The 15,095-nt window shown below is 37.9% G+C and overlaps 1 protein-coding gene across 50 annotated transcripts in view; it reads left to right on the plus strand.

Moving 5' to 3' along the window:
* MAP4 (microtubule associated protein 4) overlaps positions 1-15,095 on the plus strand; it is a 186,869-nt gene that overhangs the window by 58,178 nt on the left and 113,596 nt on the right. For 4 of the 50 annotated variants that reach the window (XM_005600720.4, XM_005600721.4, XM_070237770.1 and 1 more), the window contains exon 1: positions 2,430-2,559. The exons of 44 other annotated variants lie outside the window; for them this stretch is intronic. The gene's annotated coding sequence lies outside the window, so the exon portion shown is untranslated. Of the gene's footprint in view, positions 1-2,385; positions 2,560-15,095 lie in introns of those variants that run through there. 2 more of the 50 variants (XM_005600710.4, XM_070237765.1) reach the window with 2 other exon arrangements.

Here is a 15,095-nt window from a genome sequence, read left to right on the forward strand (position 1 = left end):
GATCTTTACCTCTATTTCAGGTAAAATGTTAAAAGTTATGTTAATAATAACTTGAAAGTTTCCTTTGACTTTTCACTTTGCTTGTTCAGTTTTCACTTAATAGTATTATTTTTACTTCTTGGCTTTATTCCATCTCTATTTGAAAGCGTCTGTAAGGTACTTTTATGTTAAAAGGTCACTAAGGTCATTCTACAAAATGACTGCTAAGTACTCCTGTAGGGTTTGTGCCTTCCTCTTTCCTGCTCAGAAGAGCGGAGCTGCTGTACTTGAGTGCTGATTCTGTGCCTAGAACCAAGAGTGGAAGAGCCAAAGAGCCACGAGGGTCCTTCCAGTTGGGCAGATGTCAACCCCAGCAAGAGAAGGCTGGTGTCATGATATAGAATAGGACACACCCAGCAAGATGAATATGCATTTAATGAGAGCCTACGAGGTATTACTGTTATATTAGATGCCCGGGATAAAAGGGGAAAAAGATGCTGTCCTTGCCACCCAGAACTCAGAGTTTAAGGGGGGCTCTGGAAGGCACACACATTATAAATAAATAATTGTAGAATTATCAACACAAATCCCATCTCTTCTTAGTTCTACCTTCCATTTTCCTTCACTTTCATTGATATTTTATACAATAAAATATGGCATCCTGTGACTCTGAACTTTTCAGAGAGAAACTTCACTTTGCTTGATGGAGAGGTTTTTCTTAAAATGGTTCTCAAAAGCTAAGAGCTGATGAGGTGTGAATACTCTTCCCTTCATCCGATTTCCCCAGCACTGAGTAATCTTAAAATTACATAATATATTTATTACTCCTTGACAGAGGCATGTGAGCTAATACTAGAGAGATTTAACATTTTAATAATTACAAAAGTTTTAACATTTATACAGCGATATTAACATGATGGTGGTAGCTGATGTCTTGAACAAAAAACTTTTTTTGCCACATTGCATCATGTTGTGCTTTTCTAAAAGCAGAGGGCTATTTTTATTGCTCTGCCTCATAATGATAAGATGACCAGCATGGAGAGCTGGCTTGTACAATTACTCGCTTTTGGCTTTCTTTCTGTGATTGCTCTGGCACAAGCTATGTTTGGAAAGTAGAAGAAATGAGGTGAATATTCTTATTTAGCAATGACTTTTCAACCTTGAATTTTTTTTTTTTTTTTTCTAATTCTGAAGAGTTTTTGTAGTTTTGGCACCACTGGTTAATTTCAAATTAGACACAGTTTTTATTAACTTGCGTGATACCATTTTAGAACTGTTAGTCCCATTGTTTTATTGTTTTGGCCCGTCGTTTGTGTAAAGTGATCCACTAAGAGGAGATATACAGATCGCTTAGACATGGTCCTTCCCCTTTCGGACCTAGTAGTTTACAGGAGCTGCTGGTATGTACAACTAACTACAGTATGGATCAGACTGTACTGTTACAATAGAAGTACAGGTGATGTGTTAGTTCTAAATGACACTGGGGGAACAGATGCTAAAAAGGAATCACAGCAGAGGTGACAGATACTTGATGTGGACTGTGATTCAAGACAGACAAACGAGGAGGGAGTGAAAAGAATTAGAAGTGGGGAGAGCAATGTGAGCAAGGTTATATACAGTGATAATGTCAGTGGTATGCTTGTAAAGTAGAAGCTGGTCCCATGTGACTAAAATATAGGAGACCCTACATGGAAGACTGCTGATGGTTGTGTGGGAGATAGGACTGGATCTTTTAGGATTGTGTGGCCTTGATATCACACTGAGGAGTTTGGATTTTAAAAAAAAAGGTGTTGGAGTCCTTTTAAATTAGATGGAATGTTTTGCTGTTCAGGACTCTTCCCAACTGCCTTCATCCTTTAAGAAGAAAAGGTAGGGCAAAAAAATTGATTTTGAAGTATAGTGATGTCTTTATGTCGGATAGTAGTGGAAATTATAAAATTCCAAGATTTTGCCAATTTTCTTACACCCTTGCTTTTGTTTCTCATGTTCCCTGGCTCTCCTCCTAGCCTGATCTTTAGTCCTAGCTTCTTTTATAAGTGACTTGTTTTCTTTGGTTCTCTTTTTTGTAATCTGTTAAAGTGAGGAAATTGGATCCTAGATTATTTGAACTGGTGTTTTTAAAAAAGCCTTTAGAGATCGTTAAGTGGTTAGAAATAATTTTTGCATAGGTGTAAACAAACTCTGAATGTTTTTCTTGTCTTAATTAGACTTAGATAAGTGGGATGAATAGTAAAGTTTAAAAAAATACTTTTCTCTTTTTCAAAATATGGGGGCGTTAGGTATTGAGAATCATCGTAAGATTTGCTTTTTTTAAAAAAATTGAGGTAAAACTCAGGAATGGTTATAGCAGAAATCTAAGTGCTGTGTCATTGTCGTCTCTTGTTTTGGCACACATAACCAGACTTCAGCAGACATGCTGTCTGTATCACATGGCTAACAGTGGGAGGTATCTAGTGTATTCTTCTTGGAGAAATAAATTTACGTTCGTTTGGACAGAAACGTGTCAGGCAGGTAGGTGCCTGTTTAGAGATCCAAAATGCATGCAGTCAGAACTGAACACAAGCTGCCTGGATAGTTCCTGTAAGTAAACTAGGCTTTCAGGCTTGTGCTGCAAGATTTTATGTATGTGAATATATGTGTGCATGTGTATGCAATGTTTTTATATTTAAAGGACAGAGTTCCCTAAAACAGCAGTGGGAAAAGGAACTCTTTGTTTTGGGGATTACATGGAAGTAAAGTGTGTCACTGTGCCCTTTCATATAGGAATGTCGCTGGGAGATGGCCTCGGCTATTCTAGTAATCAAGGGCTCCCTCCTGTTGCTAATCCTGTGATGAACAGGACAAATGGTGGTTGTCAACAGAACACTGCCAAGCCTGGAAATTCCATCAGTTTGTAATAGTACAGCTGTTGTCCTTGAAGTGTGTAGGAGGCACCTGGGGGTGGAAAGTTAATATATTCTCCAGGGGATTTGGAGTTTATTGCTCAGGATAGTCTAGATGCTGCTGAGTTGTTTGTTGCCATTTGCCAGTCTGGTTTTGGGGAGGAGCAGGAGAAATTCGTGTTAGCCCCAGGGATTGTATGTGCCTATGGACTGTGTAAGATGGTAGCTGATTCCGCTAGAGGTCCTCATTAAAGATTTGAATTTACTTTGAATGAAATATGTTTTGCCTGAACGTATAAATCAAGGTGTTCTAGTTAAATAAATTTAAAAGAACACGGTCACCAAACAAGGTTTAGTTTCATATGTAATAGGCCTCTGAAAGAAGTTCATTAAAACAAATTTGAGGAATAAAGAACCAATTTAGTGACTGAAAGCTTGCTAGGCAAATTCAAAAAATCCCATGTTGAGTATGAAATCTTTATGATGCAGGCTATACCTTGAACCATGTCAGATTATAAATGGTCTCTGGGACTGTCTGGGATGCTGGACACTGCATTTTGGCCTCAGCACTCTTACTAATGTCCTGGGACAGCAACTTAGTGTTGGCTTCAGAATTCTCTGTCATTTAAGTCAGTCATGCAAAAAAAAGTTTAGAAGAAAATATTAGCCTACATATCTTTAGACTTCTGTGATCCACCCCCCAGTCCCCAAGAAAACAGGACAGAATACCAATCATGGAAAAAATTTAAGTGAGCATTATGAGCAGTCTCTTAACTTTAAGAATTATTATTAAATGTTTCTTTATTAAATTGCTTATTTGGAACTCAGAATGCATTTCCTTTAGATAAACAATGTTATAAGTGATATTTGTTTCATATTGCAGTCCATATTGCTAAATTATTTTTCTCCATTTTCACGCTAAAACCAAAAATTTGGACACTTTCAATGGAATTTATCTCTGGGATTAGAAGGAAAGGTACTGGATAAGAACTAAATTCATGCTAAGGTAGAATGATGGTCTTTCTAGGGTTGTATGTCTTCCTGCAGCCTTTTAAATTGTAAAATAGAATTCTATACTTTTTTTTTTTAAGAGAATACTAGCTACTTCAAATGAATCTAGGTAGAAGTTTGGCTAATGTGACAGAGTGAAATGAAAATATTACAATGGGTATGAACAGTGTCTGAGTATGTTGGTGGGAATTAGACTTTTGTTCTTCCTTTTCATGAGTTTTCTTCTTCCACTTTAGCTCCAAAGCAGCATCTTTGATTTGGGGGTTGGGAGGCAGATGAGGGAGGACAGAGGAAACAACAGGGTATTTGCAAACTAGATTGCTAATTTCTTATCAGAAAATGAGCACAAATCCCAAGTGAGTGACTAGAGGTAAAACTGACCTGAAATTTTCAAGAGGACTTCAGGGAGCTTAAAAAGTTGCCTGTACTTCTGTGTATTTAAATTAGATATGAACACTATTTAGTCTTTATAGACCTAGAAAATATTTTTAGTTTGGTAATTAATTCCAGACCTAAAGTAAACCGTACAACAGAGAAGGTGCCTGTGACCTCATCATATATTCGTATTTACTCTTTATGAGCACATAGCTATTAATAGTAAGAGAGTAGTCAAGAGACCGAACTTCTGTTCTATGCTTCATCATCGTGTCATGTCATTTTCTCTTGCCTAGGTTTACTTATTTTCAAAACCCTTCTCACTAGATAGTTTCACTTCAGGTATGTAGTCAGAATGAAAGATCAGATCTCTCAAGTGCTGTGATTGAAAACTGTGTGTTCTCTTGGTGCCTGGCTAAATAATATGGGGCTTATTTTGTGGGAAGGTGGTGTCAAGCCTCCTTTGATATTAGCCAGAACTGGGCAGAGTTTCTTAAGTTCCAGTCAGATTTGCTCAAGCAGGACACTGTGCACTGGTGAGTTTGTTTTTAGCCTCTCCCTTTGCCAGAAAGCTTTTGCCTTTTAATAAACCTGAACCCAGTTATAATTGAGAGAACTTGCTATGTAAAATAATAGTCACACACTCACAGAGGATCTATATGAAGTTTGTTTATTTCTAACTTAAGTGCTGAAACTGAATTATAAGTATGTGGTTTATAGAGTAATCAACCTAGGAATCATTTAACATACTGTTCTCATTTTACAGATTAGGGAACTCAGCCCCGGAAGGTGACTCACTCAAAGCCACAGTGAGAGTCAGATTAAACTAGTGCTCCAGCGAAGCATAGAAACTTCTCTACCCAGCTTTCTTTTCTTGACTCCTGTTAACACATGCATTTAAAGTTAACTTTGCTATCTATACGAATAGAAGAGGAATAGTATAAATAGTCAACGAGAATTGTTTTTACATCATAGATATTTCTCATTCACAAGGGTACATTTTTGTATCTTCTTGAATATCCAGATTTGAGAATAACACTGTGTCACATCCTTTTGACCATAAAGTACGTAACTATTTTAAGGCATAACTGAGTGATGTGACATTAAATGATTCTGTAAGTGTGGGATGAAATTCGTTCATGAATTTATTAAAATCAATTCTGAAACACTGCAGAACTAGTTTAACAAATCTGTAGAGTACTTAGGAAATTTATTATACTTGTACATGTTTTAGAATAAAATAACTATAAAATTGGGTAATCTCCTCTTTGATCTGTTGAAAACTGGGGCTTTTTGGCTAAAAACCAGTACTTTCACTTCCAACACAACACTGGCATTGCCTTCACAGTGTCATTTTCCGTAAGTAGATTTTGTGTGTGTGTGTGTTTTTAAGTCATACTCCTATTTATATTTGGTGACAAGAAAAAATAGCTAAACTATTGCGATGCAAATATTTGGTGGTTGGTTGGCTGGATGCACTCAGAGCCAAGTGACCTTTCCACTTTCCAATTGTCTAATTTTCTATCAGTTTTACCTTTTTAGGCTGAATTTAAGCTGCTGTTCATATTCCATGAACATCCCAAGAAGTGATTTATGAGGTTGGGGTGGGGTGGAGATTACAGTACATAAAAAGCTGCTCTTTGAGAATCTGTACTTAGATAAATGAGGTTTAAAATGTATTGCTGGTTTTGTCTGCATTTTCACCTGTGTCCTAAATTAGGAAAAGTTTGAGTAGATTGCATGAAATAAATATCATAATTATATATTTCTGGGAAAAATAAATATATTGGACTCTTATACGTTGTTAAGGATGGTACAAATGTCCTTTCATGTTCTCTTTGACCATGACGCTGTTTAATTCTAGACATCCCTTATTGTTTTTGGTTCAAAACAGCTTTCAAAGGCTAACTTGTAATAGTAGTTATCATAGATAGAAAAGAGAAAAGCAATTAATTTTTATGGAAACATTTGACATTAGAATTTTCCAGGCTTTTAAAAAGTTTCTTTAATGAGTCATTTTTCAGCATTTTCCCTGGCAAGATCTGGATTAAGAGTAATACTTTGTATGTAACGTAGTCTGGGTGGTGCATAGAATAGGTCTTCCCACCTATAAGTATGTGTTGTACCTGGGTTATAGTTGTGCCACTCAGTACTGATGACTGTGATAGGAACATTTAAACAACCATTCAGATATTTATAACAGTTGAAATTGTATTTTAATTCCTATTTGCATGGTTCCCTCAGGAAAGCCCCTGACTTCTGAATTCAGTAGAGGTTATTTTGGTGTGTGAGATGGCATTTGCTGCTATATAACAGTTCTGTCGTGCTACAGGATTTCTACCCCCACCCCAAATCAAGTTTACCCCCATTTGGCAGCAGAGTTGCCAGTTTTTATCATCAGCCCAACACTGGTAAAACTGTAATTCTTGCTGACCAAGCTGGGCTTGGAGTGGGACAGGGAGTAGAGCAGCTCTGGACAAGAGGGCCATAGACTGTCACTCTTACCCAAAGCTCAAGCAGATTTCAAGAATTAAAAGCTTCTGGGGCTGGCCCAGTGGTGCAGCAGTTAAATTCTCAAGTTCCGCTTCAGCGGCCCAGGGTTTGCAGGTTTGGATCCCAGGTGCGGACATGGCACCGCTTGGCACGCCATGCTGTGGTAGGTGCCCCACATATAAAGTAGAGGAAGATGGGCATGGATGTTAGCTCAGGGCCAGTCTTCCTCAACAAAAAGAGGAGGATTGGCAGCAGATGTTAGCTCAGGGCTAATCTTCCTCAAAAAAAAAAAGAAGTAAAAGCTTCTCAATTTGTTTTCTGCAATTCATTGATTTCCAGTGTCTTGAAATGGCTGATCTTGAAAATTTTGTCCAATCTTATACTTATTTTTTATGGAGAGGATTTCTTCTTGATGTTATAACTAAAGTGCCTCTGTGTGTGTGTGTTTTTGTAACTTAATTTGCTCTTTTCATTATTTTTCTTCTAATAGACTAAATTAGATTTGAATTTGTTATAGTTATTAGGTATTGCTAAATAGAATTAATTTAAATTTTTTCCACTATTGTTTTTATTTATTTATATATTTATTTTTGGCCTTAATGTGAACAATTAGCCAAAGTGTGATTTTATTTTCTTTTTATTTTTTTTGAGGAAGATTAGCCCTGAGCTAATATCTGCAGCCAATCTTCCTCTTTTTGCTGAGGAAGACTGGCCCTGAGCTAAATTCCGTGCCCATCTTCCTCTGCTTTGTATGTGGGACGCCTGCCACAGCATGGCTTGACAAGGGGTGTGTAGGTCTGCACCCAGGATCCAAACCGGCGAACCCTGGGCCACAGAAGCAGAATGTGCGACCCGAATCAATGCATCACCTGGCTGGGCGCCCCAAAGTGTGATTTTTGATAGAATTTTATAAGACTGTTTTGGGAAATTAAAAAAGTTTATTTCCAAAAAACCCCTATAATTTAATCTTTTTATTAAAGGGTATTGTAAGCTTTACAATGTCAGAAAGTCAACCTTTCAAAATTTTGTTTGTACATGAATACATAAATAATACATTGAGTTTTTAATAAAACTTAATTGAATTAAATGAATCAGTATTTCATGGCATCCTATTTTTCTTACTGTGTGCTTAAATCCATGTAATTTGTAGTAAATTCCTAAGAACGTAGCTAAATCTGAGTTTCTTGCTCTCTTTTTTTTCTGTGAGGCAGATTGGCCCTGAGCTAACCTCTGTTGCCAATCTTCCTCTTTTTGTTTGAGGAAGATTGTCCTTGAGCTAACATCTGTGCCAGGCTTCCTCTTTTTTGTACGTGGGACACCGCCACAGCGTGGCTTGATGAGTGGTGTGTAGGTCCATGCCTGGGATCTGGACCCCTAAATCTCGGGCCACCAAAGTGGAGTGCGTGAACTTAACCACTACACCACCAGGCTGCCCCTAAGCTTCTCTTTTGAAAGATTGCTTTTACAAAGCTGTAAAAACCTACAGGGCATTTAATTTTTATAGTTTTGCGTTTTCCCACCTTAATGGCCTACTTGCACAAGACAAACATTAATACTAAGAAAAAAAGGTTGTTCTGATGATTACTGAGAGAAGAGATTGAAGTCTCCACGTATATTTGTGAATTTGTTTCTATCTCCCTTCAGTTTTGTCGGCTTTTGTTTCATATATTTTGCAGATCTGTTGTCATTTGCATGTACATATAGATTGTTATCTCTTCTTGATGAATGGACCCTTTTATGTAATGTCCCTCTGTATTCCTGGTAGTATTGTTTGTTGTGGTGTCTAATTTGTCTTATGTTAATATGGCCACCTCAGCTTCCTTTTGATTAGTGTTTGCATGGTATATCTTTCTCTGTCCTTTTATTTTCACCCCCCTTTTTCTTTTATCTTAACCATTTTTCAGTGTCCAGTTCATTGGCATTAAGTACATTCGTATTGTTGTGTAACCATCATGACCATCCATTCTGAGAACTCTTTTCATATTGCGAAGCTGAAACTCTGTCCCCATTAAACAATAACCCCCATTACCCTCTCTCCCCAGCCCCTGGGAACCACCATTCTGTTTTCTGTCTCTATGATTTTGACTTCTCTTAGTATCTTATATGAGTGGAATCATACAGTATTTGTCTTTTTGTGACTGGCTTATTTCACTTAGCATAATGTCGTCAAGGTTTATCCATGTTCTGGCGTGTGTAGGGGAGGAAGACATTTCCTCTACCTTCTCTGGGTTCGTCTGGCCAGAGAGCGGATTAAATTCACATGAGACAGAAGAGCAGGAGAAAATTAAACAAAGCTTTATGAGGACCATGGCCTGGGGCCTTTCTTCCTGAAGGAAGAAAGGGCACTGAAGAAGTGGGGTGCACAGAGTGGTTATATACCCCCAGAGAGGCTGTTTCACATAGGATTGAAATGTCCCTTTAACAATAGTCGTGAGACTGCTCTGTCGGCACAGTAATTGATGGAAACAGCAGATAGGTCTGCTGTCTCGGTGAACACAGCAGGGTGGCAGGTCTATTGTCTCGAGCTGGGTGGTCACAGGTGAGCTGGGTGGTCAAAGGTGAGTGCAGCAGTCAGTTCCTAGCCTAAGGAAAGATGCTTATCCTTAAGGAAATGCCAGTGGTGGGGGGAAGTTGCACCTTTATCTTAAGGCCATTTGTTCTTGCCATAGTAAATGTTTTAAAGCAGATATACAATGCGTGCTCAATGGCCACAGTCAGGCCCTTTTGGGGAAAAAAAAAAAAAAATCAGGCCGAATTAGGTTTACACCAAGTGGTTTCCTCATGTACTCCGATATATCCTATTGCTTGCCATTTCTATTTGTCAGTGTAGACATGGGAGCTGCTCAGGCAAGCTGAGGAACTCGCCAAAATGGCCGAAACCCCTACAGCTGAAATATCATATCCAGCTGAAGACAAAGGAGGATGTTGGGGGTGGGGGGAATCAGTTACAGGAGGTTAGCAGACAAGCACAATAAACAAATGCAGATTTAAGTCCTTGCCTTCCGCATTGATTAAGAGTTTCTAGAGATAAGGTCAAAGAGTCATATCTTGGGGTGGCCAATTCCAGGCCCCCACACATGTGCCACAATTTCCTTCCTTTTTAAGGCTGAATAATATTCCATTGTCTGTATATACCATATTTTGTTTATCCCTTTGTCCATGGACACTTGGATTGCTTCTACATTTTATCTATTGTGAATAATAATACTGTGAGCGTGGATATACAAATATCTCTTTCAGACCCTGCTTTCAGTTCTTTTAAGTATATACCCAGATGTAGAATTGTTGGATCATATGGTAGTTCTATTGTTAATGTTTTGAGGAACCACCGTACTATTTTCCATAGCAGCTGTATCATTTTCCCTTCCTCCAGTAGTACACAGGGTTCTAATTTGTCCACATCCTCACCATTACTTTTTTTAATTTTTAATAAAAGTGGGTTTCTTGTAAACATCATATAGGTGGGTTTTCCCTTTTTTTTTTTTAATCCAATTTGAAGATCTCTATCTTTTAACTGTGGTATTTAGACTATTTATATTTAATGTGATTCTTGATATGGTTGAATTTAAATCTGTCATCTTGCTAGTTGCTTTCTGTTTGCTCTAAATGTTCTTTATTCTGTTTTTCTGTCTGCTTTTGGATTAATTAAATATTTTTTATGATTCTATTTTATCTCCAGTATTAGCTTATTATTTATATCTCTTTTTAAAATATGTAAGTTTTTAATGAGAGAGTATAAGGAGGGTTTTCTCATTTGGATTCATATGCCCTGATAGTCTTGAACTGTCTTAGCCTAATTGTCTTACTGATATGGCAAAATTATCAAATAAAACAACAGTGACAAATAAACCATGCCTGAACCTCACTGCAAGTAACCCAGCTGAAGTAACATGAGATTCTTCCTTTTCTGAGTCTCTGCAATTTCAAAATAAGATACAAAATTCTTCTGTGGCATTGGTTACATCAGTATGAGATCAAGTTCAAGAAACTAGTTACAAGGTCATGCTATTTATACCTAAAACCAAAATGCTTCACACAATTGCAGAATTACTTATTATTTAGCTTGCATGAAAACTTGCACCTCATTTGAGACTAATATTGAAGCAAAGAAAATAGAAGAGTTACCACTCTGAATAACACTATTTTTTTTTAAGTGTCAATGTGCAGGATACTTAATTATTTTATTTATTTATTTTTTTTTTTTGAGGAAGATTAGCTCTGAGGTAACTGCTGCCAGTCGTCCTCTTTTTGCTGAGGAAGACTGACCCTGAGCTATCATCCGTGCCCATCTTCCTCTACTTTAGATGTGGGATGCCTACCACAGTATGGCGTGCCAACCAGTGCCATGTCCGCACCCAGGATCCAAACCAGCGAATCCCGGGCCGCTGAAGCAGAATGTGGGCACTTCTGCGCCACTGGGCCAGCCTGAATAATGCTATTAAGTGTGCACATGTAACAGTCTGTCACATGATAGATGACTTTAGTTGATATAAATTTTAATTACAAATTGCTGAATCTGTTCACTTTAGTAACTGTGTTTAGTTTCTAAACAAAATACTGGGGGTAAAATATTTCAGGTTATGATATGGGGCCAGCCCCATGGCCAAGTGGTTAAGTTCACACTCTCCGCTTTGGCAGCCCAGAGTTTCACTGGTTCAGCTCCTGGGCGCTGACATGGCACTGCTCGTCAGGCCACACTGAGGCAGCATCCCACATGCCACAACTAAAAGGACTCACAACTAAAATAAACAACTATGTACTGGGGGGATTTGGGGAGAAAAAGCAAAAAAAAAAAAATTTCAAGTGATAATGAATAATTCAAAATAAGATATTACAGACACATTGGTTAAGTTTGTGTGTAGGTGGGCTTGTGATGACTACTGTGACAAGAAGGTATAAAAACATAAGCATCAGCGTTCTGTAATCCTTTGTTTTATTCACAGAGAACCTCTCATGTAAAAGTTGGATCATAGATCTGTACTCCACATTAAATGATGCTATCAAAATGATAAATCCATCGAATCAAAGCCACTGTGGTCCGTTTGCTTTCAACTTTATATGTGACACAGTGGGAGCAGAATACCATTCTGTTCTTTGAAACTGAAGTGCATTGGTTGTCCAGAGCAGAATTTTAATAGTTTATTAATTTAAAAAGAGAGTTGAAAGTTTGTATAGGAATGATTTTTTTCTTGATATGTTTATTGAAAGATAATTATTGACTTTAAAAGATGGTCTTTTTTTTTTTTTTTTTTTTAAGATTTTATTTTTCCTTTTTCTCCCCAAAGCCCCCCGGTACATAGTTCTGTATTTTTAGTTGTGGGTCCTTCTAGTTGTGGCCTGTGGGACGCCGCCTCAGCGTGGCCTGACGAGAGGTGCCATGTCTGTGCCCAGGATTTGAACCGGCAAAACCCTGGGCCACCGAAGCGGAGTGCATGAACCTCACCACTCCGCCACGGGGCTGGCCCCTAAAAGATGGTCTTAATTGACATTTTTAAGACATAAATGAACTTAATCAAATTACTGGGACTACAGTGGCAAAGTTATGGCTTCAAAGCAGAAATTCTCTTCTGAAAAAGTGAGGTTGTAAATGAATCGCTAGTGATACGTAGACCTTCTTATTCTTCAGGAGTCGAATTTTATTAAAATTACTAGTGTGATATCTATGTATGCTTGAAGCAAACTTCATTATTTTGAAATACTAGATATTAAGAAAGATATTATTTAGGAACTCAGTAGCATAATCATGGGAAATTTAAACACATGTTTTAGGAAAAGGAATCAGAGAAAAATCTCTTTTGTATGATGGGACCATCTAGAATTTGAAAAGATCATCATTTAAAAATCTTGATCAGGAATTGTGGTAGCCGTTTCAAATAGGAAACCTGATATAAAAAGGTTAAGCGCATGGAAGCAGGCTCACATTTATCATTAAAATTTTGGAAAACATTTTATTTGGAAGTCTATACAAATTCAGTACTTAATATCTTTCCAAATCTTGATATTTTTTAAAAGATTAATTATTTATATTTACTTTCTTCTCCCCAAAGTCCTCCAGTACATAGTTGTATATTCTAGTTGTGGCCATGTGCAATGCCACCTCAGCGTGGCCTGACAAGCGGTGCCATGTCTGCACCCAGGATCCAAACCAGGAAACCCTGGGCCACTGAAGCAGAGCGCGTGAATTTAGCTGCTTGGCCACGGGGCCGGCACCACCAAATCTTGATATTTTATTTTAACTTACATAATATAAAGTATATGTAGTGTAGTGGCTGTTTTCACCAAGCCTCATATAGATATGAACAAACCCCTCCAGCATTCCCTGTGCTGGACAAATGTTATCTTTTTTCTTTTTTTCTAGGCAGTTTCCTAGAAGAAGTAGGTCCTGCTTTTGGGATTATCCCCTCTGTACTTTTGTTTAGTAGAACTAAGTTTAAAATCTGTACTAGTCTAGGGGAGAGGGCAAAAGGGCTATTAGGGTCACATGTGAGGGGATGGACTATAATTAGTTTTCGGGTGGTGAACATGATGTAATGTACACAGAATTCGAAATATGATGTACATCCGAAAATAATAAAAAAATAAAAATAATAAACCAGACTAGTATATTTTTTTATCTTAACTTGCTTTAAGCCTCTATACTACCACTCTTATACTTTCTACAATATTGAAACATACAGCAAAGTCTTTTAGGTATTGGATTTGGGAATTGGGGATGGGCTGGCTTCTGATTTTTCAAAAAAGGTAGAAATATTTGTTTTGTGCATGTTTCGTAATTGTGGTTGCTTCACAGTTTGATCCTGTGGGGGAAACTAAAAAGAAATAATGGTTGAAAAAGGTCTGTGACTTTCATATTTGTAGCACAGGATAGTCTAAGTGAGAGGAGGAGAGTGTATGGGGACAGAGATGAAGACAGAATAACTGTATTCCTTGCTGTGTATTTGTTTTTCCTCAGTAAATTTGTTGGTGAAAGGTGGACAGTGGAGGAGAGTTTGAAAGGAGAGCCTGACCATTAAGTGACCATAGTAAATTTTGGCTTTTTAAAGTTTGGGTTGGGGAAAGACTGTGTGTATTAGTTGAGATTCTTTGGTTGCAAGCAACAGAAATGGATTGACTAAATTAGGCTAAAGAAAGATGTATTGGAAGGTCATTCACTCAGACTTGAGAAGGAAGACAACCAGGCCAACTGAACAGCTGCCACTTGTGGCTTTTCCTTCCAGGATGTAGTCATGAAATGATCCTTTCCCAACCATTCTCTTCCTGTTTCTGATTGGTTAAACTCTAGTCATGTGCTTAACCCTATAGTGGTGGGCATTGGTGTGTATGCGGAAGATAAGAAAGAGTAAATTTCTGGGCAGACAGAAGCAGTAGCATCACACTGTGTGACTAAGGATTGCTATTTGATTTGCATTTTACCCAGTCAAGAATATGGCTCATTTGTCCATTTGAGTTGCTTGGAGTCTCTATTAAATTAGACTCTTTGAAAGCGCTTTTTTATTTCCTACTGTGTTGTGTATGTGCCAAGAGCTCAGTTTATTTCAGGCCCTTTGGCTCCTTATTTTGGGGGGAGGAAGATAAGCTCTGAGCCAACATCCATTGCCAGTCCTTCTCTTTTTGCTGAGGAAGATTGGCCCTGAGCTAACATTCCTGCCTATCTTCCTCTATTTTATATGTGGGACGCCTGCCACAGGATGGCTTGATAGGTGGTGCGTAGGTCCACGCCCAGGATCGGAACTGGTAGACCCTAGGCTGCCAAAGTGGAGTGCGCAAACTTAACCACTATGCCACCGGGCCAGCCCGCCTTTGGCTCTTTTTACTACCTTATTTCTGTATTTTCTCAGCTATTCATCTACACTTTTGCCTATAGTAGATTATACTTCTTAAATAGGTTATTTTTAAAAATTGAGAGCCTAGTGTTCTTTAAAATGGTAATGTACATGACCACAGGGAGGGACCACTTCCCCTAGCTAAATCAGAGAACTTGTCTGTATTCTTTCATGTGAGCGGGGCTAGTGTTGTGGTTTGGTTGATGGAGCTATCCACAAGTAATTCATGAAGAAGCAGTACTTACCCCAACAAGATAAGGCCCACACACAGTCTTTGGTCAAAAAAGGTGACTTCATTTACCTAATAGTAATGCAACCTTTATTATGGGAATATAATCTAATATGACCTCTTTTTGTATATTGTTTAAAAAATTTCTCTGGGATATGATTTGGAAATGAAGATATATGGAATAGTTAGTTGAAAGAGTTATAAGATTGAACTCAGAAAACCTAATTTGAGTGTTACTGGCTGTAACCTTGGATAAATTGACTTTTTTTTTGTTTTTTTTGAGGAGGAGGATTAGCCCTGAGC

This window comes from Equus caballus, chromosome 16, assembly GCF_041296265.1.
Source record: "Equus caballus isolate H_3958 breed thoroughbred chromosome 16, TB-T2T, whole genome shotgun sequence".
NCBI lineage: Eukaryota > Metazoa > Chordata > Mammalia > Perissodactyla > Equidae > Equus > Equus caballus.